We start from the raw sequence: 23,329 nt of genomic DNA on the forward strand, positions 1-23,329 counted from the left end.
GGGTTCCTCACAAAAGTAGCCAGAGCTTAAAATGGAGTTGGCAGCTTGCAGTCTGGGGGCTGAGTCTAGCCCTCCACCCAGCTTGTGCCCCAGGACTGGATTGTTTCAGAACTACAGGAGACACAGACTTGGAGAAAGTCCTGATAACCCCTCTCAGCCACTCTCTGGGGTGCTCCCAGGGTCCCTCTGGGGTCCCCAGGCCATCAGACTCCACAAGCATGGTGCCCCTGGCATTGCCAGGCTCTGAAGGCTTGTTTTTTTTCCTGAGACTCCAAGCCCCACTCTGTTGAAAGATGTCAGCACGCACACCAAATCAGTGCCATCCCTGCTGAGAGACTGTACATCACAGTGGCTAGAAGCACAGGCCCTAGAATTGCACACACCTGGTTCTGAGTCCCAGAACACGCGTAGGAACACGCGTCCTACGCGTGTCTATCTCGAGGCTATTGGGAAAGTTAAGTGACAGACTGCATGTAAATCACCAGGCATAGGCTGTAACTACTGTGGATGAAGGATCCGAAGGATTCAGCCCATCAAGGGAGGTGTTCCTTCATCCAGTCTGATGGAGAAATGTAATTGAGCTGTCCTTGATAGGAATCACAAGATCTAGCAAAGACCCCTCTTGGCCAGACCACCAGGAAGATGCACCAATAACCTGGGTGGTGTCTGCAGGCTCCTTTATTAACCTGAGGCTTCCTGAAGACCAAGTTCCCTGTGTGGGTGGAAGGGCCTGCTTGCTCTGCAGTTTGCCATAACTTTGCATATGATTTGCATATGCTTTGGGGGGCCCCTGCCGTTTCTTCTGGCATTTCCGAGTTAAAATATTGCTGCTTCTCCAGACAGGCCCAATATTGATTTTCTTCTAATGCAGTCACTTCTCTAACTCTGATTGACCTGGCTCCTTCACCCAGTGAATGGGGAATGAGAGGGTGAGGTGCGGCATGGATGGGGGGAAGGGAGGAGGGACACTGTCGACCTTAGAGCACGTGCTACTTCTGAACCTGAGCCATCCTGGGCGATGAGAATGAGCTGCTTCCAGAAGGATGAAGAAAGGAGAGAGGGAATTTTCTCCCTCTGGTCCATCCTAGTCTGTTCCTGCCCTGCATCCCTAATCTGACTCGTGATGCCCTAGGTCCACTTGCCAACGTGGTCCAGGGGCAGGGTGGGGAGGCGCAGGCCTGGGGCGGGAGGAGGGGGAGGGGCGCCGCGACAGCCAGCGGCTTTGAGGAACCTTGCGAGAGGAAGTGGCTTCCGAACTCCTCTGCGTGCAGTGAGAGGGGCAGGAAAGACGCGGGAGGCGGGGGAGGTGTCGAGATGGCGCTCGGCGCACGGGGTGGAGGGGGGAGCCGGCGAGGAGGGGCTGAAACCGCAGATGCCTAGTGAGTTGGAGAGCGAGGTGAGCGCAGCGGGGTCCAGGTCCGACCCCCGTGCTGGCAGCCGCTGGGGAACAGGTTACCCCGCCGCCCGAGCCACTCGGGCCCCAGTGTAAAAAACCGAGGCAGCCGGCTCCGGGTCTGCCCGGCCCGATAACGGACTCGCTCCCCGGCGGGGCTAGAAGCTCACGCCGCGGCCGCCTGGGGAGGGATCCCCACCTCCCTCCGCCGCATCCCGAGAGCCTGGCCCCATCAGATGCGCCCGCTGCCTCCGGCCGGAGCTCCGGGCTAGATGACAGTGGACAGCAGCATGAGCAGTGGGTACTGCAGCCTGGAGGAGGAACTGGAGGATTGCTTCTTCACTGCCAAGACCACCTTTTTCAGGAATGTGCAGAGCAAACATCCTTGGAAGGTAAACTTAATAATACAAGAGACTTTCATTGTGGGGAAATAACCTCTGTGGTCTAGAAGGGAAATCTTGCACCTGGCAAACAGGCAGTCATGTCTTACGGGCGTGGGTGGGCAGTTGCCCTGCGCACCCTCTTGAACTTGTTGGCCGAGGAGACCACGGGTTGGATCTGGAGCCCTTTGGGGGCCACCGGCAAATGCTCCTTTCGGCATTTCTTGTCCCTGGACCTTTTCAAAATGGCCCTCTAGGATTTGGGGACAGCGCTTGGCTGGTGGTTTGGGGACATGCTCACCTGTGCCTGGGAGGGTGACCTTCCCCCAAATCCGAGCTTTGAAGCTCTCGATGGCAAGTGGATGGCACCCAGTCCCTCATGAAGATAATCATTAACAGGTTGAGACTTCCGTATTGCAAATGGCCAGAAACCATCTTAAAACACAGTCCCGCAACTTTGCAGAAGTCTAGGGTGTTTTTAGAAGCAAACAAAACTTCTCTCCTAGGTCATTGTCCTACTACCATTTTGACTTCCTGGGTTAGTTGGGGATAGCCTAAAGGAGTTTGCATGTGTTCCCTAATGGGGCTGTATGTGCTAGACACCCAGCTTGCCTGAGTCCCCTGACCTCGCCCTCCCAGCGCGGCCGTGTATCTGCCACATACTTGGTGGGAGTGGTGGTAGAGCTCCGTTTATTTATTTGTTTTGTTATTTAGATGAGAGGGCTCCAAGCCAGGTCCTTGCCTAAAAGGGCCTGTTTGTAGACTGAAGTGAGCTGTTAACTTTCACAGGTGTGTGCAGGCTCATCATTAATTTAGCAGTCCTACACCCAGTAGAACTAACCAAAAACTTCCCCAGGCCTGACTCTGGGGCCTCCGTGGTTAATAATTCATGTTGCCCGTAGGGCCCTCATTGGCTGGGGTCTGACCTTCAAATAAATGCCCTGGACTTTTCAATTGCGAGAGGACGCCCAAGAATCAGAAGAGAGGTTTTGATTTTAGTGTTTGAAGGATCAACTAAAACAGGCCCCTGGAACCAGCACCTGTGTTCTGGGGCACCCCTTCGAGAAGCTGCACTTGTTCTCAAGGACTGGGGGGGGCTGGGGTAAGGAGGCCTCATGCGGAAAGCATGGCTGCAGAGTGAGGTGTCCAGCTCTCTCTTGGGGTTCCTGCCTCATTGTGAGGACCCCCTCCCACCCCACCCCCACCCATACACATACACATAAGGGCACTCCAGCTATCTGGGGTCTTTATTTAGACCAGTGGTTCTCCACCTTAGCTGCACACTGGATTTACCTGCTGAGCTTTAGAAAATGTCGATACTTGGGTCCCACAGCAGGGGAGTCTGATTTCCTTGGTCTGGAGTGAAGCCTGGGCATGGAAATTTTGAAAAGCTCCCCAGGTACTTCTGAGATGCAACAGGTTGAGAACCATTGCTCTAGAGAGTTTTGCTGCTGCCTGGGAAGGAAATGGTTCCTGTTTTTAGAACAAAGTTTAGCTGCTGCCCTCACTCCCGCCAGGCTGTAAGCCCTCGGTCCCAGAAGCTGGGTTTTTTGCATGATTGGGTAGAGGAAGGGGCACTGCAAAGCTGAGGTTTCTTTCGGTTGGCAAATGAAAAAGGTATCTGTTTCTGGTATTTCTTGGGAGAAACAGAGATATTTGACAATAAGATATGCTGGGGTGGGGTGGCAGTGGGAGAGGTGACTTGTTCCTTGGCCCAGAGAGCCTCCTCTCTTCACTGTCCCCCCAGATCCCCCTGCAAGCATCACTCCTGAAGATACACCTTCGGTTTGGCACACACATCAACTCTACTTTGTCTGGTTCTTGAATTCATTGCATGTCTTGAGGCCTCTGCATAGCCCTCTACCTCATTTTGCCCAAGTCTATAAGCCCTCAGGGGGCGAGAACCCCTTCTAAGAAACGGGTTTTGTTGAACCCCACACAGGATGATAAGGATACATGCTTCAAAGAAAGACAGAGAGGTGGCCATGGCCCCTCTTATCCCCGGCCTCTGCCTGGCTGCAGTGTGAGAAGAGTCTTGACGGAGGTTCAGAACTGCTGTCGGGGACTGTTTTTCTCAGTACCAGACTTGCCATGCGCACAGCCCTCTCCAGGGGGTGCAGGGCTGCCTCTCATCGGGGAGCACGCACTGGGGCGGCCCCCGGCTGTGACGGGGTGTGTGTGGCTGACTCAGGAGCTGGCGAGCTTCATCCACATATTTCAGTCTCTGGTCCTTCTGGGTGTTTTCCCGCCTTTAATAACATTTTAGCTCTCTCTTCTCCCTTGCAGCCACTTCTGGAAAGGGTTTCAGAGAGATCTGCCATCTCCTGACCCCATTCTGACCCCTAACATTGCTTTTTTCCTACCCAAAGAGAGATCGCATATGAGCTCCTAGGAGAATTTCTCCTTCCTGTCTCCAAGGAAAGGCGTTTATGTGCTTCCCGGTCGCTGAGAGACTGAGGGCCGTATTCGGGAAAGGCCAAGCCGGCTTCTATAATTAGCCTCGTCAGAACAGCCTGTATCTGCCGCGTGCGCGCCCCTGGCTGGCGCAGAGCTGCGGGGAGCCTCCTGCTGTTCTAGGAGCCTTCCCTGGCCCGGCCTCCGAGGAGTCCTGGAGGCCTCTCACCAGCCCCTTGGGCAGGATGTGGGAGGGTGGGGAAGGGCCCTCATTCACAGAGAGGAGGCCCTGAAGAGAGGCAGCAGCAGAGGAAGTGGGCCTAGGCCCTGGGCCCCGGCTTGTTCTCTCCTTTCAGAAAACAGCTGCTTCCTGGGGCCTAGGGCCTTCTCTGAGAGGGGCAAAGAGACCCAGTTTTCAGTCTTCGTTTCAGCGGGCTGAGGTGGGGCCCTCCGGGGACTTCCCCCTTGGCTGCTGGGCGCGATTAGATTGCTTACCCGGGGTCACGTGTCCAAATGGGGCTCTTGGTGGCTTGGGGGAAGCCCAACCTGTGTGCTCAGAGATGCAGACCAAGCTGCTCTCAGGAAGGTGCACACACGGTCACTCAGTCCAAGACACTGGAGTTGGGGTCGGGGGTGGGGGGGTCATTCGAGGTCACACAGAAAGTTCATGACGGACCCAGGGTTAGAACCTACATCTCTCATCTCCCAGCCCAGAGGTTTTTCTACTTTAGTCCCACAAAGGGCAGGTTTCGGTGATGTGTGGGTCTGGTGACTGGGAACTCTGGGCATCCCTGCCAGCTGCTCCTTTCTTCCTGTCTGGGATCTGACTCTGGAAGTGAGGCCAACTTCCACTCCCATCGGTTCCCCAAATGCCTGCAGAGGGTGGCAGTTTAGTCCCCCTGAGCAGGGACACGGGCACTCTGAGCTCTCTCTGCATGTTCCACAGGCTCCGGGACCCCAGGAGCCATCCAGAGCATCGGGGTGAACGCTCTGGGGACACAGAAAGCCCGCTGCTTGCAGCACGTCAGAGCTGGAAGGACCCGGATCTGGCACCTCACTTTACAGATGGAGAGGCCGAGGCCAGAGAGGCGCGAGGACTTCACCAGGCCAAATACTGGGCTGGGTGGCGCCAGGACTAGCACCCCTCTTAGAAACCTTGTTAAGAGCTCTCCTTGGTCTTTTTCGCTCCGTGTGTGACAGGGATGAACTGCAGTCCTTGTCCTCTCAGAGCCTTCTACAAAATGGAAAGACCTAAACAACCTCGGGCTAGGAAAGAGCTGCTGGGTCCTTACATCCCTCCACTGCATAAGGCCCTCACCGTCCCTCCGTTCCTAAGGCACAGCGGCCCAAGAAACATTCACTCTACACTTGACACTAGCAGGGGTCCCTCTCATCAGTCCCAGAATCTTACAACTTTACAAGTTCTTCTTCGTGTCTATCCTAGAACACTGCTTGCTGTATCTTCATCATGCGTGTTTTCTTTGTGGATATGGAGGTGCAAGTTTGGCTCCACCTGTGGTTAAATATTATACTTAAACACAGCTGGAATACTTTCCCATGCCACCCCCCACCCTACCCCCCATACCCAGGCCCTCCCTGGTCTACACTGACACCATTGATTCTTGAAAAATTCAAGGAAGACGCAGAGAGGAAGGCGTGGGGGGCGGGGGTCTCAGAGGTCACAGTCCGAAGCCATTCCTGGTTCCGTCCCTGCACTTGCCCCATCTCCTCTTGGGCCTCTGTGGCTCCAGGGACGTCATCCAAGCCTGACAGCCCTGGGACCGGTCAGGGAAATCCCCATCTCTCTGCCAGCAGCAGGAACACCCAGGTCTCGGGCTCAGCACCTGCCCCTGACCTTCTTGGCATGAGAGAAAAGAATACTAAAAATAAGTAGGTTCCAAATTTGAGCAATAAAAATTAAATCTTCAGAACCGTTGGACCATATAACTGCTTTTCTATGTGCTTTCTCAGAAGCCTGCCCAGCTCAAGACTCACCTCAAAAGATTCTTCACGCTAGCGCAGCCACGCAATAACCTCCCTTTGGGGCTGGAACCTGTATTCCCCTCCTGTGGAATTTACTTCTCGTTGCTTCTCTGGCCCGTCCCAGTGTTCCTTTTCTCCGTGAAGATGGTAAACCCTGTAAGATCAGAACTCGCATCCCCTTCAGGTGCAGGGCAACACCAAGTACTGGTTACAAAAGCAGGCACTGACTAAATGCTGGTTGAGTTTAGTTGCTGCATCATCTCTCTTGCATCCTGTATAATCAGGGTGGACCAGCTGTTGTAACAAACAGCCCCCGTTATTTTCAGTCATTGGATATAATAGAAGTTTATTTCCCTCTTTAAGTAAAGTCACGTTGGCAGGTGGGGCTCAGGATAACACATGAGAGGTTTTGTGGGCCAGGCCTGGAAATGGTGTGTGTGTTTTACACCCACGTGCTATTGGCCAGAACTCAGTCACGTGGCCACACCTAACCACAGGGAGGTTGGGAAATGAAGTACAGCTGGGAGCCCAGGCAGACGAGGAAGCTGGATGTGGTAAACACTTAGCTGTCTCTGCCGCACATCCTCCTCCTACCTCTCTGCCCAACCACCGCTGGAAGCTCTGCTCTGCTTTTTTGGTGAAGGGCCGTAACCTCTGTCTCTTTGACTTTGTACCTCTCCATCTGTCACCAAGGATGTGCTCTTCCTGGGATGGGGGTGTGTGTCCTGTCTCCCCCAACTACACTGGGAACTTTTTGAGGACAGATGCTTTTCCTTACTCAGCACTGCCCCGGTTCCTCTAGCATCCGAAGCCTTCAGTGGTGCTTACAAGGTTTGCCCTGGCTACTGACATAAGAATCTCTCTTTGGCTCACTCTTTGAAAATGGAGTGTCAAGGGTCCACTCTAGACTTCTTGGCTCCTGAATCTTTGGAGGTAGGACCCTCAAATCTGCTTTTTTAATACTTCCCCCTGGTGATTCTCATATATACTGAAGTCTGGGAACCACCTGTTTAGGAAATGTTTGGTAATTGATGACTTCAGTTGGAATTCAAGATGAGCATTTATCACAGATTCCAGAGAGCCTCCTAGGCTGGAAGCCCAGAAGGTAAAGGGTTTTGTCCCTGGTCACACAGCTAAGTAGAGACAGACCAAGGACTCAGAGCCCCTGGGCCCCTGCTCAGAGCGGTCCCCATTACTCTCACCACAACGTGCTAGCAGGGATGTCGAGGGGACGGCCCTTGGTGATCGTGACCGATGCGTGATGTAACGGAAGCAGCACAGAACTGTAAGCAAAGTCCTGGCTTCTCACCTCAGCTCCAGCTCTTAACTGAGGGGCTGTGGCCAAGACGCTTCAACCCTCCAGACCCAGGCGCCTCATCTGGTCCTTTTAGCGAGTGCGATACGAGCCTGTCCTTCTTCTTTATCTGAGAGTCCCTCACCACTTTGCATGGGAGCAGAGCCTTCTTACCAGTTTCTCATGGGACTGGCAGGGATAGATCCTGACTACCAAGTTCTCTAAATTGTAAGGACTTCCCTAGGGTGGGGTCAGGAAGGGGGCCTGAATGGCTACATGAGCCCCCTCTCCAGGACCACCTGGGACTTACCCAAGACATCCTCGCCTTTGTGTTCCAGATTCCTCCCCTCCCACCCACCCCTCTCTCTTCACAAGTTTAGACTGTTTATCCTGACTCAGCTGGCTTTTCCCTCTAAAGCAATTCCAGTTATAGCTCAGGGCACATGCAACAGCCATTCACCCACGCAGTTTAGGGAGAAAGGAAGATTTTACACTGGTATCAACCTTGAATCCTAGCTCTTAGTTTACACCATCAGGTTAGACTCTGGATCCAGCTTCCACCCCATGAGCTTGAAAGGGAGGCATCGTCGGGCCCAGCCTGGGTGCCCAGCAGCCTGTGTTCCCGTCCCTCTGCTGCTCTTGACTTGCCAGGTAACACACACCTGTGTGCTTTCCAGCTTGGGGATCCTCCTGTGTGGAGGACTCAGACCTGTCTTCATTCAGGGCCTCGGTCTCCTCTTCTGGATGGCTCAATCTACCCATAAAGTAGCATCCCGGTCCTGGCATGACATATTCTCTGCAGATAAGAGGCCCAGATAAATTTGCCAAAAATCGGGAGCATTTAAGTTCAGGGCCGGGAGGAAGAAGGAAGCTGTAGTGGCAGAAAACTTCAGGTTTCCCTCCCTCAGCCTGTGGCTTCTGTCCTTGGTGCTGTCCTGGTCCCTGTCTCTTCTTTTCTCCCACCCCACCCCAGCTTTACTTATCACTCCCCAGCCTACATCCCCCATCTCACCTCTCTTCTTGGCTCTAGAATACATTTTTTTTTTTTTTGTCTGCTTCAGGTCGTTGAGGCACGTGGGGTCTTTTGCTGCGGCACACAGGATCTTTGTTGCGGCACTCGAGCTTCTCTCTAGTTGTGGCGTGTGGGTTTTTTGGTTTTTTTCCCCTCTCTAGTTGTGGCGTGCGGGTTCCAAAGCACGTGGGCTCTGTAGTTTGCAACCCTCAGGCCCTCTCGTTGAGACGCGCGAGCTCAGTAGTTGTGGCGTGCTGGCTTAGTTGCCACTTCACCTGTGGGATCTTAGTTCCCCGACGAAGGATCGAACCTGCATCCCCTGCATTGGAAGGTGGATTCTTTACCACTGGACCACCAGGGAAGTCCCTAGTATAGATTTCCTATAGCCTATTGGAGGTCTCCCATGCTCCTCAGATGCCTAAAATTTAGTATGTCCAGAACCAACTCGTAGCTCTGCCCATGACTGATTTCTCTCCCTGTCTCTACCCCACCCTACTAGTCCCCTCCCTACCTTTGAAACCTCAGGGGTCTCCCCGCTCATCCCTTCCATCCAGTCTGTCACTGTGGCTTCTGCCTCCACAGTGTCTCAGATGTCAGTCTCTCCTTTCTGTCCCCCGCTGTGCCCTATGTTGGGGGCTTGTCACCTCACCCCTAGATGCTCCAGGAGGTCACCCAACCAGTTTCCATCCTGTTTCTTCTCCTTCTATATATCCTGCATTCGATGGCATATCGGTCTGGTGTCCTGAAGCCTTCGGAGCCCCCCATTTGCTTCCAGAGCAAAGCCCACACTTCGTTCCTGCTCGTTATGTAGCATCCAGGGCCCCACAATGCCTGGGCTCAATCAAAATGTTGTGTTTTTAAGTTTCTTATAGCACCGAGCATTGGGGTGCTGGGAGATACAGAGGTGGATAAAATGCAGTCTCCACACTTAAAGACCTATGGCCCCAGCCACGTTGTGTAACAGACCCTAGTTGCCCCCCTTCCCCACCCATGAAGTGTCTGGATGGGGGCCCCTGAGCAAAGGGTCATCCAGGGGGAAGACACGCTGCACCTGCCCTGCAGCCGTGTGACTCTCATCAGGACCTGGCAGCAGCTCCCAGAATCAGAGCGCCTGGGGTATAGCTTAGGAGGGGCTGGGGACAGGCTGGCAGTGACAGAGCTGCAGCAGCCACTGGGAGGGTTGGAGGAGATTGACTTAACCTCTGAAAAGCAGAGACTCCTGGAGCTGGAGGAGACTGTCAAGGGTCTTTACCGCCATTCCCCTGCTTCCGAGCGGGCCTGCATATAACTGATACAGGCAGGGAGGGAAGCTGTGCTCGTTACCACCATCCTCCTCCAACCCATTCATCAGTCCTCCCTTGTCCACGGTGCTAGACAACGTGACTCCAGCTGGGTGGACCCCTGCTGTGTATGAGGCTACAGTTCGAGGCAAAAAAAATCAGGGAGGGTGGTAGCAGAGCGTTTCCGCCTCACAGACCACGCTGGCAGAATTTCTATTGCTGTCAAGCCGAAAGGTTGGCATGTTCAATGAGGTAGTATGTGAGAGGGGCTTAGCCAAGGGCGAGGCCCCCACCCCACGCTCACCCGACCCCAAAACACATGCTCTTCCCACCACACACATGGCATCTCGGGTGAGAGTCAAGTTCCGAAAGGCTCCAGCTAAGCTCAGATCTCCCAGCTCTAATCTGGTGACCTGCTGCAGGAAGCTGTTTTTCTCATTCAGCCAATTTCCTGATGCTAAAATCCAGGCCGTTTTTCCCTGTTCTGGTCTTGGGAAACCTGGTCGCCATACTCTGCCACCAGCACCTCATCAGCCTCCAGTCCGTGAGCCCCGCTGTATCCTTCTCATCTCCTGGCTCTCCCCCAGGGTGAGGAGGAGTGGTGTTGGGCTGTCCCCCGCGCCGTGATGCAGGCGTCGAGGGGAGCTGGGGCCACAGGGCACCAGCCTTGCGGCGGAGAGTATGAGAGGCAGGGCCCTCCGTTGGCCAGAACACGTGCAGAGGCGGTAGGCAGGCGTAAACTCCGGAGTCACACATGGCTGGGAAAGTGTGGGTTAGCGAGGAGGATGTGGGAGCTGATGGGTCCAGGGTGTTTAGAGAGCATTTCCAGTTGCAACTTGATGCTTCCTTCTTTCTGCTCCCAAAACACTGGTGTATCCTTCTCCCCTATCCCTCATTTTGATGGGCTGTACTTTTCTGGAAGAGGAACCAGATCTTGTTCATCATCGTGTCCCCAGCACATGGTAGGCACTTAATGCGTGTTTGATAAAAGGAGGAGGGAGCTTGGAGGTTCTTCCTCAAAAAATTTCTTTCCCTAAGAGGCAGCGGGGGCTCCCAGAGGACACACACAGCACTTTAGGCAAAGTATGTGAAAACGGATCTCAGGACTGTGAGAAAGGGAAGCTTGCTGAGATTCTGGGTGAGGAATCAATGGATTTTTCCAGTGACTCTGAAAAGAAAAATCTCACTGAGTGAGCAGAAAATGCAAGGACAGCTTTCCATCCACCCCATCTGTGATTGCTCAGCTATTTGCCTTGGAGGATGAGGGCAGGCAGGGCTGGGTTACTAAGCAACCAGGCCCTGGCACCTGCTGGCAAGTGTTGGTGTGGTCCTTCCTCAAGTGGGGCCTCCCTGGAGCGGCTGAGGCAGAGGGGTCCATGTGGGGAGGCGGGAGAGCCCACTTTGATGGATTTCTCCTGTCTGCCTTTCAGCCATGGGAATGGCAGGTTGAGGGGGGAGGAATCAATATACTTCTCATTTGTTGAACTTTCCCAGTTTAACTCTAAGCAAGTGAAGATCCCAGTTTGGTGAGCGTTCTCAGACAGCCCAGGTAGAGTGGGCGGGGGCCCCAGGCCCTCGAGTGGGCCCAACACTGGGCCTGGCAACCCAAGCCGTCAACCTTCACTCTGGGTGACCTCAGGAGGCATGCTCACTGCTCTCGGTCTCACTTTCTCCTTCTGTAAAATGGGGAGACTTGGCCTCCAGTGGAGACTAATTGCTAAAGAGGGCCCAGCATCTGGCTGTGAGAATGGGTGGAGAACTCCTGGGCTTGGGATTATAAAGGCTGTTTCGAGGAATGCAGATGGATGTTGAATTGTGACGTGAGGTGGGGTTCTTGATTGCGGTGCGTGGAGGTATAAGGTTCTGTTCACAGAACAGAGAAAGGGCAGGAGCTAGGGTTCTGCTGGGAAATGGTTAGAATGTAAAATAGTAATAGTCAGTTCCTGGGCCTTGATGTGTGCCAGGCGCTGTTCTAAGTGTATAGACTCATTTAATCCTCACGTCATCTACAGTTGCCGCATGAACAACACGGGTCTGAACTGCATGGGCCGCTTATATTTGGATGGTTTCAACAGTAAATACTACTGTAGTACACGGTCTGTGGTTAGTTGAATTCGCGGATGCAGGATACCAAAGGCCCACGGTACGTTATATGCAGATTAACCCCAGCATTGTTTAAGGGTCAACTGTGTATATGGTTTCCATTTAACAGTGAGGAAACTGAAGCACTGAAGGGGTTCAAGGGTCACACAGTAGTAAGGGGCAGATCCAGAACTTGGGCCCAAGTAGTCTAATGCCAGAGCTCCCAGCCCCTAAGCTATGGTGCCTCTCCTGTAGCTCTTTCCAGAATTACCCAAGTAACCGAAGCCCCAGCAGTGAGGCCAGGAGATGCTCACAGATGCAGCCCCATGTCAGCAGCATTCGTCTTGGAGTCACTGAGGACAGCACACTCTACCAGGCCATTTAGGAGACAGGAAACCAGATGTCCCTGCCCCTGAGCCTTTAGGATACAATGAGAAGACACACACGTGGAAAGACTCTGAGCTACTCAATGACCAACTAAGACACGTTTCAGTATCACAGAGTAATCCCGGAGCACCAGCGTGGGCTGGGTTAGCAGGGCAGGCAGGCAGCGCAGGGACAAGAGGGCGTGTGTGGGCCAGTGGCGAGGCTCCAGCACCCAGCACCAGCCCAGCCGGCAAAGATGAAGACACAGGCGGGGCTTCCAGTTAGAGGGGAGCCGAGAAGGAGCCACTCCCCGCAGCAGGGCAGTGCCACGGGTGTCCCAGCCGCCCCTCCCCTCTGAGCGAGCGTGGCAGTGCAGGGATGCGGGGAGCTGGCACTGGCTCCCACGCGCCCGCTCACCGCCTCGGAATTCTCTGAATCATTTACGGAGGCTCGGCCCCAGCCGGAGCCAGCACGTGGTGGGAGAAGGTGCGCCTGCTGTCCCGGCACCCACGGCCTGTGATTAGAACACACGAGCTGGACTCCTAGAGCCGCCCATCTCTCATGGCCCCGTGACTCTGCAGGGCTTGGCTTGATGGCTCTCAGAGCACGTGGGATCCTAGAAGCTGTGGGACCCTGTGGTCAAAGCATTCTTGTGCAGAGATGTCCACTAGGGTGAGAGTGAGGAAGGGATTCGGAGGTGGGGATGGAAAACTCTGAAGGCAAGCCAGTTGCGAGCTCCCAGCTCGGCGACTTCAGCAGAATTCCACGACTCCGTGGCCTGCACAGGAAAGATGAGACAGTGTTGCCCCAGATCTTCCTTTTGCTGTCGCATCCATTTCTCTAGGATGTGTGAGGTTGGAAAGCCGGGGTAGCTCCTTGCTCGTGGCCAGCTGTGACAGGGTGCGAGGAGAGCATCTGAAGCAGGGTGGGAAGTACCCACTGCTTGAATCGCCTAACGATTCAGGTTTCTGCAGAATGTGGGTGATTGGACTGTTCGTCTCAAGGCCCGTTCCAGATCTCTGAGCCCAGGCTTCTGAATTGCACCCGAGCTCCCCTCTGGAGGGTCGTCTAAGAAGCTGTAAGACCCTCTCCTAGCTGCAGCTGTTCCTCTGAGCCAGGCTGGGCTGTCCAGATCATCCCTAGGCTTCAGCCATTTCTTAGTGCACCTGGCAGGAGAGTGGCCAGGCCTAGGAAAAGAGCCTGGTCCTGGAGGTCCTGGGATGAGGGCCCACTTGCTTAGAAGTAGGATCGACTCCTCACTTTCCCGGAATATAGAAAGTAAGGGACACTCCCAACTTTACGGGAACCAGGTGAATCCATGAACCTGGTTACATGGCCCCCAGGTTCCCCTGCCCTTGGAATCTTCTTTTTTTATTGTAAGAAAATATATATAATGTAAAATGTACCATTTTAACCATTTCTATGTGTATGGTTCTGTGGCATTAAGCACCTTCACATTTTTGTACCACCATCACCACCATCCTCTCCAGAACTTTTGCATCTTCTGAACTCAGCACCCATTAGACAATTAACTCCCCATTCCCTCCTCCCCACAGCCCCTGGCAACCACGATTTTACTTTCTGTCTCTTTGAATTTGATTACTCTAGGAACCACATATGAGTGGAATCATAAAATATTTGTCTTTTTGTGACTGACTTATTTCATTTAGCGTAATGTCTCCAAGGTTCCTCCATGCTGTAGCATGTGTCAGAATGTCCTTCCTTTTTATGAATGAGTAATATTCCATTGTGTGTTTGTACCACATTTTGTTTATCCAGTCATCCATCAATAGGTTGCTTCCATGTCTTGGCTATTGTGAACAATGTTGCTATGAACATGAGTGAACAAATCTCTGTTCAAGTCCTACTTTCCCTTCTTTTGGGTATATATCCAGAAGTAGAATTGCTGGATCATATTGTAATTTCATGTTTAATCTTTTGAGGATTCGCCATACCATTTTTTTATAGCAGCTTCATCATTTTCCATTCCCATCAGCAATGCACACAGGTTGTTATTTTCTGTGTTTTTGAAAATAGCCACCCTAATAGGTGTGTGATGGCATCTCACCATGGTTTTGATTTGCATTTCCCTAATGACTAGTGATTTCAAACAGCTTTTCATGTGCTTATTGACCATTTGTATATCTTCTTTGGAGAAATGTCTATTCAAGTCCTTTGTCCATTTTCAATGGGGCTGTTTGTTTTTTTATTGTTGAGTTATAGGGGCTCTTTATGTTGATATATATTCTGGATCTTGATCCCTTGTTAGACATATGATTTGCAATGGAATCCTCTTTAAATTGATTCTAAAAGAGCCAAGTCTCACATTTGAAGAGACTGGAGTCTAGGATGAGTTATTGGAACCCACTCACTCACCCTGCCCACCATCATCCCTAATTCACTCCGCAGTGCTCTGGTCCTGGGTACTCTGGGAATACAGAGATGGGAAAGGTACAACTCCTGGTGTTGGGATGCTCATGGTCTAGTCGGGGAGACAGGCTGAGACACAACTCATACTACTGTATAGAGGATGAAACCAGTGCTGGAATAATATTGGGGCGTAAGCTCATGCTGTCGAAGGCCCACTAATTCTAGATAGAAGTGGTGGATTAAGGAAAGTATCCCCAAAAGATATGTCAGTTCCGGGGGGCAAATCCTCTCGGATGAGGAGGAGGACGTCTCAGACTGAATGATCAAACTAAGATGTCAGGGAGACTGAAAGGAGACGGGGACCTAGCAGGAAATCCAGTGAGGAAAACTAACCTGAAAAAAGACCTTCTTGGGCTTCCCTGGTGGCGCAGTGGTTGAGAGTCCGCCTGCCGATACAGGGCACACGGGTTCGTGCCTCGGTCCGGGAAGATCCCACATGCCGCAGAGTGGCTGGGCCCGTGAGCCATGGCTGCTGGGCCTGCACGTCTAGAGCCTCTGCTCCGCAGTGGGAGAGGCCGCAACAGTGAGAGGCCCGCGTACCGCAAAAAAAAAACAACAACAAAAAAGACCTTCTCATGCCCTAGAAACTCTTGAGGGCACAAGAGAATGCCCCAAGGTAAAATTCCTGTTGCCACTGCAGTAGAACAGGTGTCACCCTATTCTGCTTGGATTCACACTTTAGACCTCTGAGCTAAAAAGGGGGGGCTTCGTAACGGTCCAGGGGAGGGGAGAACAGAAATGGAAGGGATTTGCAACATCTACCCTCCGAAACAGTCAGAGTGCAGGAGTCTCCTCTGATTTCCAGTTACTGTCTCAGAAGTAGATGGGTGCCGTGGAGCAGGAACCCTATAGGACCCTTATACAATTCTGGAACCTTTCATTTCCATAGATTCGATTTTGGGTTGTGTGTGTGTGCGCGTGTGTGCGTCTTATTGCTTCTTTGTGTTTTATTCAATTCATTAAGCAAACGTTTAACGGCCCCTCCTGTGTGCCAGGCCCTGTCCCGGGAACTGCGTCAGTGAACAAGCCTTTCTCTGCCCTTGGGAAGCTTCTATTCTATGCTCAAGCTGCAGGGATGTGTGCCGATCTTGAGAGGCAGCCAGAGCACCTGTGTCCAGGCCACAGCCAGGCTGGGGGTGGGGTCGGGGGAGGGACTGTCAAGAAAACCTCCAGGGTAGAGTACAAGGATGCAGTTTTACAGAGGAAAGAAGAACTGTGCCCTGGGGCCTGCAGTAGACAGAAAAAGTGAGGGCGGGTGTCCGTCTAGGACTGAGAGGGGATACCTGGGGCTACTAGAGTAACCACACGTGCTGGTTTGCCCAGGACTTTCTGATTTGGGCACTGAAAGTCCTGCATCCTGAGAAAACTCAGTCCCAAGCAAACTGGGACAGCTAGTCACCCTACCTGGGACTCAGAGCTGAAGGCACCGCCTACTTATCCATGGGACACACAGTGGGCATGTAGTGCCAGGGGCCCACAAAAATGTTTTAATTTCTTTTAAAATCAGGAGAAAGAAATGAACTTTCAGGTTGAAGAAAGTACTCTAATATATGACATTTATATATTTGTTTTTATACCAATCATAAAATATAATTTCCAAGACTTTTTCATGGAGAAAGGGGCCCACAGCCCTGAGGGTGAAAGTGCATGGACAAGAGTCATAATGTGGCCCAGGCTGAAAGGCCTGTCAGGGGCCAAGGTTAAGGCGAGAGGACTCCCGCATGGGGTCAATACCCACCAGTCAGACTTCCCTTTGCCAGATGAACGACCTCTGAGGCTGCTGGTGGTTACCATGGCGGTTATTGACTGCTTACTGTATACTTACATTGTGCTAAGCACTTCCAGATGTGCAGTCTCATTCCGTCTCTGCAATAAATGTATAAAGAAGGCCTTCTTATCTGCGTTTCGCAGGCAAAGCATCCCGAGTCTCAGTGAGACTGACTTGACCACGTTCACAGACGACCAAGGGTAGGGCCAGCAAAGGCCAACCTATGGCTGGACGTGCAGGCAGCGTGGCCTAGTGGGTAATAACATACCTCCATCATTGAGTTATTTCAAGGATTAAATGAGATTGTGACTGCTAAACCCTGCGCAAGCCTGGCTGTTGAGATTTCTATCATGATAATGAGGCCCTACAGGACCTGAACTTAAGTGCGAAGCTCCAGGGCCACAGGGCTCTCCCAGCCTCCTGCGTGGGGCTCCTGCCACCCCAGGTGACGTGCTCCTGCCAGTAGACAGAGGTGGCCAAGTGAAAGGGTGAGGGACGCCATGCCCAGGCTCCAGGACATGCTGGCAGCCCAGAGAGTCGACAGACATGACGCCCACACACGCGGAGCTGGGCTGGGCTGCCTGGGAAGCCGCCGAGGCTGGTGCCGGGTTGTGCCGTGCTTATCCCGGTGTCCATGTATGTGTGTCTCTGTCTTCCCTCCTCAGATAACCTGTGAGCTCCAAGGACAGGAACCACACCCCATGGGTTTCATGTCCCAAGGTGCCTTTCACAGTCCCCAACCCATGGGCAATTCAGTCAGTTGCTGTTGACTGTCTACATTGACCATGCTCCATATTTTTGTCTTTAGGGACTTCAGTCTCTAGTTTTCATGGCTCCTCCTCTACATCCCCCCAGAGCAGCTCAAATTCCACATGGTTCTGCTTGTATGGATGGCTCCATCCTTCCTTCCTTCCTCTGCTGGGAATAACCTATCAGGGAACACAGTTAACGAATTTGATTCTTTTATTTCGGGACATTGGACAGCTCCATAGAGGGACTTGTGGGAATCAACACCTTCACTGCCCTGGGTGGGGCTGGGGAAGCCATTCCAGAACACAGCCGTCAGGACTCGGAGGGGGCCCTGTAGTGAAGCCCCATGGGACTTCCTCTTTCCCGTCTGGTTGAGGCCATCACAAAGGGGCCAATGAACCCTGAATGTGATCTGAGCATCGAGCAGGGTGTGCCCAGCCCGGACAGACGGGTGCCTGCCCCTTTCCTTCAGAGAGTCCTACTTAGGATGGGCCAAACAGAGACAGCAGGTGTTTGGGTCAGGCCAGCTGCTGGGCAGAAGGCATCTGCAGGTGGTCATTCTCCTGCAGCCGATGCCTGAGGCTCTCATCCCAGACAGAGGCCTGGAGATGCTTCCCACCCAAGGGGCAAAAGAATTGCTGCTGCCAGATTTGCTAAGAGCTAAGAAAGAGGAAATGTGGCAAAGGCTCACGGTGACCAGCTTCCGGGATAGTTTTTGTTTTGTTTTCTTGAACTGTGTGAGTTGAGAAGGTGTGGACCTTACTTGAGCTTGGCCAATGTGGGGTCTGGCGGACGAGTAGAGAAAGCCAGTGGTGAGTAAGGAGCAAAGTCAAGTCGAAGAGAAGCGTTAGGCACGTTCTGTAGACCAGTTGTCACTGCTGCAGTGCAGACCTGCTGAGCTCCCAGCTCTCCTCCCAGAGGCCCCCATCCCCACACCCAGTTCTCTGAAACAGAAGAGGAAGCAGTGATGAAGGAAACCACCCTATCCTATCTTCTGTGTAAAATCTTAGAGCTGCAGAGGGGCCTTAGAATTCTGCTGGTCTCGCTTCGTGATTTCACAGATGAGGAAACTGAGGCCCCAGGAGTGAAAGTGACTCACCAGAGGTCACAGGTCATTGGATGGGCTTGCGTTCATTCTCACCAAGAAATTGCAAAGAGCTGAGACATGGGACGGGCTTCCAGCCAAAGCCCACAGCCCCACACAGCCCACACCTTCTCAGCCTCTGCTTCTTGGGATGCAGGTTGGTATGAGGTGCTCCTGGACCTGACTGCTGTCCACGCTGGGCTCTGGGCTGAGTATCACCTAGGCTGGTCCATTCTCTCCCTGCCACCCAAGCAACAGGTATTTTTCTGACACATCCTTGGAGGTCAGCCCAGTTCTCCGCTGAGCCCTGCAGAGGGTGCCAAAGAAGAATAGTCATCAGATATCCTGTCTGAGTCCGTCCAGGGAGCGTCTAATTGGGGAGATGGGATTGACACAGGTGAAACAATAATTAAACAGTAAAAGGCAGCATATAATCAGATGCTAAAGGTAGCCATACAGCTGTGAAGGCACCTCCGTAGGTCCTGGCAGTGGTGGAGGTAACATTAGCAGGCAGCTGCGGAGGTCCATGGCACGTGGGAATTTGCAGCTCTGCTATGACAGGAATCTGAGGGTTTGAGGCCATGGGGCTGGTGTTTGGAAATGAGTCCCTGAGCTGGTGAGTGAGCTTAGCTGCCCACCTGCATCCTTCCTCAGGCAGCTTGCTGCCTCCCAATTAGAGAAGGGAGGAGAGAAAGCAGAACTCCAATGAAGTGATAAAGCTTTTGTCTACTTGTGAAAAGTGTCCATTAAGTAAGAGTGAAGTTACCAAAGGCCCATCCACTGGTGGCGGGAGGAAATACACAGGAAACACCTGATTCTTGATACAAGTATGATATTAGGAGAAAGGCGGGGACCAGCACAAACCTGTATACTGTATACCTTTCTCCATTTGGGAATTAAAATGTCAGGAACCTAAAAGATTAGGAGAGCAGAAAATGAGGAGATTGCTTTGGGCCAGAGGAATTTTCTCAGGAGGCTACACAGAGAAGATGGAACTAGAGGAGATGGGGGCTATGTATTCTAGGCAGAAAAACTGCACAAACGACAGTGTAGAGCAGAGGTGGGCAAACTACCGTCCGTGGGCCAGAGTGCACAAATAAAGTTTTATTGAAACACAACCACACTCATCCTATGGTCGCTCTCTGCTACAGTGGCAGAGGTGAGTAGCAACAGAGACTGGATAGCCTACGAAGCCTAAAATATTTGCTCCCTGGCCCTTTACAGAAAAAGTTTGCCAAGCACTAGTGTAGAGAAAAGAATGAACAAGCCCTATGACATGTGAGCCAATCCAGAGGAAGTGCTCCAGGAAAGTGAGAAATGAAATTGGCTAACAGAGATAGGACTTTGTATGCCCGGAGTGATGGTTACAGTACATGCCTTTTGGATGGGTTCAGTCATTTCCAAAATACCCATTATTTCATTTGATTTTACCTTTGCATCAATCCTGTGAGGCAATAAAGGATTTTTATAGATGAGGAAACTGAGGCTTAAAGACATGATCCAACTCTCTCAAGATCACTTTGTTAGTAATGGGAGTCAGAACCTGAACACATGCTTATGTTCACCCCACAGGTATTGCCTGAGCCTCTACCATGTGCCAAGCTGGAACTGAGCTCTGGGACCCCATGGTGGAGCAGACAGGTGCTTCTCTCACAGAACTCAGTCCAAAGGGCAATCCAAGACTTACTGCACTATAATTCCTAGCAGAAAGCAAGATCATTTTTCTCCCCCTGTAGGCAATGGGGAACCACTGAAGGTTCTTGAGAAAGCATATATATTATCTGCTTCATGCTCAGGGCCACTGGGCGTGGAGAAGAGATAGAAGTATGATGTAAGTCAATAAGGAGCTTCAGTCTAGTTAGGAAGAAAAACCAAGATGGATGGTCTACTTGGAGGTTAATATTAGATGGATATTTAAGTGCAGGATAGTATCGTGTTAGTTTTGGATGTAGGTTAGCTCTAACCTTGCTGGGGCTCCATTTCCTCATCTGTGAAATGGGCATAATAATAGTACCTTCCTCATAAACTTGGGGTGAGGATGAAATGAGCTGATACATGCTAAGTGAGCAGAACAGTGCCTGGCACATAGCCTGTTAATAACAGTCAAGGATCATCGTCTTCATCATGCAGGGCTGAGGTGGTCAGAGAGGCCTTGACAGGTGAAAGATTTCAGATAGACAGACAGCAGTAAGATGATGAAAGCCGTGTGCAGGAGGAAGAGGCTGACAAGTTTAAAAAGAGGAAAAGTGAAATTTCTTTTTTTTTTTAAATATGTATTTATTTATTTATTTGGCTGCATCGAGTCTTAGTTGTGGCACGTGGGATCTTCATTTCTGTGTGTGAGATCTTCGTTTCGTCACGTGGGATCTTTTAGTTGCGGCATGTGGGATCTAGTTCCCCGACCAGGGATCGAACCTGGGCCCCCCTGCATTGGGAGCACAGAGTCTTAACCACTAGACCACCAGGGAAGTCTCAAAGGGAAAGTGATATTTCTGGCAAAAGTGAGGTTTGTGTGATTTAGGTCCAGAAAAAAATGGGCCCGAACGTATCTGATGGTTCCAGCACATTCTCCTCAGCCCACTCCTGACCCTGGGGGTCCCTCTCATCACTGGAGCTTTCATGGGCTGCCTTGAGCTCAGCTGCGGAGACTAAAAGCCACAGGCTTCACTCAGGGTCTCTTCTTTGTTGGGTCGCTTCCCAATAACTGAAATTAAGACTTTACACATGTCATTGATTTGGATGCAGAATCAGCCAGTGTTTGGATTTTTTCTTAAAATAAAGTAAAATTCAACTTAGGGTAAATCTGCTCTCAGATAGGCCGCAGACCACAAGAGGATGGTCCTCTTTGTTTTGGTGTAATCATATTTTAATTGAAAAGTCTGAGGATCACTGTCACAAGGGCCATCTCTGCTCTGACCCCCAGCGCCCAGCCCTCTTCACTTGGCTGCATCCCAGTAACCCTGAGAGTTAGAGAGGACACAGACCTTTCCATGGCTTAGGACCTGTGAACACAAATCTGCTTCTCACCAGTGCCCTGGATGTGCTGGCTGCATTGGGAGCAGCTCGACCGTCTGCCACCAATGCCAGGAGCTTAATCAGAGCAGATGCATCCCGTGCCAGATGCACTGAGATGTATAAGCCTCCTAGGAGAGACACCTCACAGGGCAATGCCTGTTATCTTTAAAATCACAACAGAGTGAGCTCCCCATTTGTCTCCATCTTGGGCCACCCCAGGAGACAAAACTCTGTCTGGTTTCTAGCTTTGTACCCATAGATGGAGACAAATCTTTCACTCTGAGAACTTGAGAATCTGGCAGGTGAATAGAAAGTGGGGTCTTTGACTTATCCTCTGAAGATTGCAATATTATTATTTTTTATTTATTTATTTTTTTGCGGTACACGGGCCTCTCACCGCTGTGGCCTCTCCCGTTGCGGAGCACAGGCTCCGGACGCGCAGGCTCAGCGACCATGGCTCACGGGCCCAGCCGCTCTGCGGCATGTGGGATCTTCCCAGACCGGGGCACGAACCCGTGTCCCCTGCATCGGCAGGCGGACTCTCAACAACTGCACCACCAGGGAAGCCCTGCAATATTATTGATCTGTTCACACCCTGGATACTGCCTTCTCTGTTAACCTTTGGGGGCAGTGCATATCTGTGAGTGCAAAAGTGTTAAGTCTGCAGCTGGATGGGGACCCCTGAGGTCTGAAATTGCTTGGGAGGGGTCTATACCAGTTCTTCTCCAACGTTGCTGCACATTAGAATCACCTGGGAGATTTTTTAAAATCCCTCTGCCCAGGCTGCACCCCAAATCAATTAAATCAGATCTCCAGGATGGAGCCCAGGTGTTGTGTTTCTCAAGATCCCCCAGAGGAGTCCACGTGCAGCCAGGTTTAAGAAGCACTGGTCGAGGTTTTCTACCATCTCTAGGATGGGAAAGAGTGGACTCCCGTAGCTATGGCTGGCTGGCTGGCTGGCCTGCTTTGGGAGGTGATTCATTCAGTCCATGGTCAGATCTTGTCTGCCAGATCTGGTGCGGGCAGCAGCCAGGGGTGCTGTCATCCCAGGGTGGGAGATTCAGTGTGCTGGCCAGACAGGTCTCCTGGCACTCCCAGACGGGATGGAGATCAGGATGGCTGTTTTCTGCGTGAGTCCTGCAAAGGGTGCCCACGGCCACTTGTGTCACTTCCCCAGGTTTGTGGTGGGAAGGGGGGAATAGATGGGTTATCTGCTGAAGGAAAAGAGAACAGGAAGAAAAAACCTTAGGTTAAGGCAGCTCTGACTCTTACTGTATTCAAAAACAGGCTGGAATACTGGCCTTTGAAAGCCATGATGCAGCTGCCTTTTCTTACCGGGAAATGGCTATAGCTCATTTGGAAACTATGAGAGATCTTCCAGGAGCTTCTAAACCTTCTAACTCTTTTTTGTAGATAAGTATGAGAAAGCTGTTAACTCCTAAGGAGCAACAGCCTGCATGTTTCAGAGACGGACAGAATGGAGTGTATGTAATGGTAACGGGATACTGGTCTTTCTGACTGGAAGCTCCCAGAGGGCAGCAGGCACGTCTGGTCCCACAGAGATGTGCCCAGTGGGGTGGGTGCTGGGGGCGGGTTCTCCAGGAACTAAGCGGGGAGGGACGAGGAGTGAGAAGCTCCACTGTGATGGTCCCTGGGTGAATAAGTCGACAGCGAAAGAAGACACTCTGTGTGGCTCACACCACTTGCTTCTCAGCTCAAGAAGATGGCAGATGCCTTGGGGAGTACTTGCCCTTGGGTGGTCCTCAGTGGAATCAGGGTCCTGTTCCAGAGACCCGAGTGACCACATAGGAAAAGAGTGGGCCCTGCATCCTGGTGCCTGCCTCCTCCTGCCAGAGGCTAGAAGTCCCTCCTTGACATCTTTATAGGTGACACGGTGGCCCCAGGTCCTGAGGCTTCTGGGGACCCACTGAACGTTTCACAGGTCACGTAACTTATAGGTCTTGGTGTAGCGGCTGCTCATCCTAGCCCTGTTGCATGGAATTTCAGTGATCGCTATGGGAGTGGCTGAAGCGGCTGTCCTAGGGTGACCACATGGAATTGAGAAGAGCATGGGTTCCAGACTTTGATGGACTCGGTT

The 23,329-nt window shown here is 52.0% G+C and overlaps 1 protein-coding gene across 5 annotated transcripts in view; it reads left to right on the top strand.

Moving 5' to 3' along the window:
• The window catches only part of RASSF5 (Ras association domain family member 5), a 71,892-nt gene that overhangs the window by 40,787 nt on the left and 7,776 nt on the right, over nt 1–23,329 (top strand). The gene's annotated exons all lie outside the window — the stretch shown is intronic.

This window comes from Delphinapterus leucas, chromosome 1 (assembly GCF_059928025.1).
Source record: "Delphinapterus leucas isolate spDelLeu-1000000601 "Yukka" chromosome 1, BTC_Dleu_Yukka2, whole genome shotgun sequence".
Taxonomy (NCBI): Eukaryota; Metazoa; Chordata; class Mammalia; order Artiodactyla; family Monodontidae; genus Delphinapterus; species Delphinapterus leucas.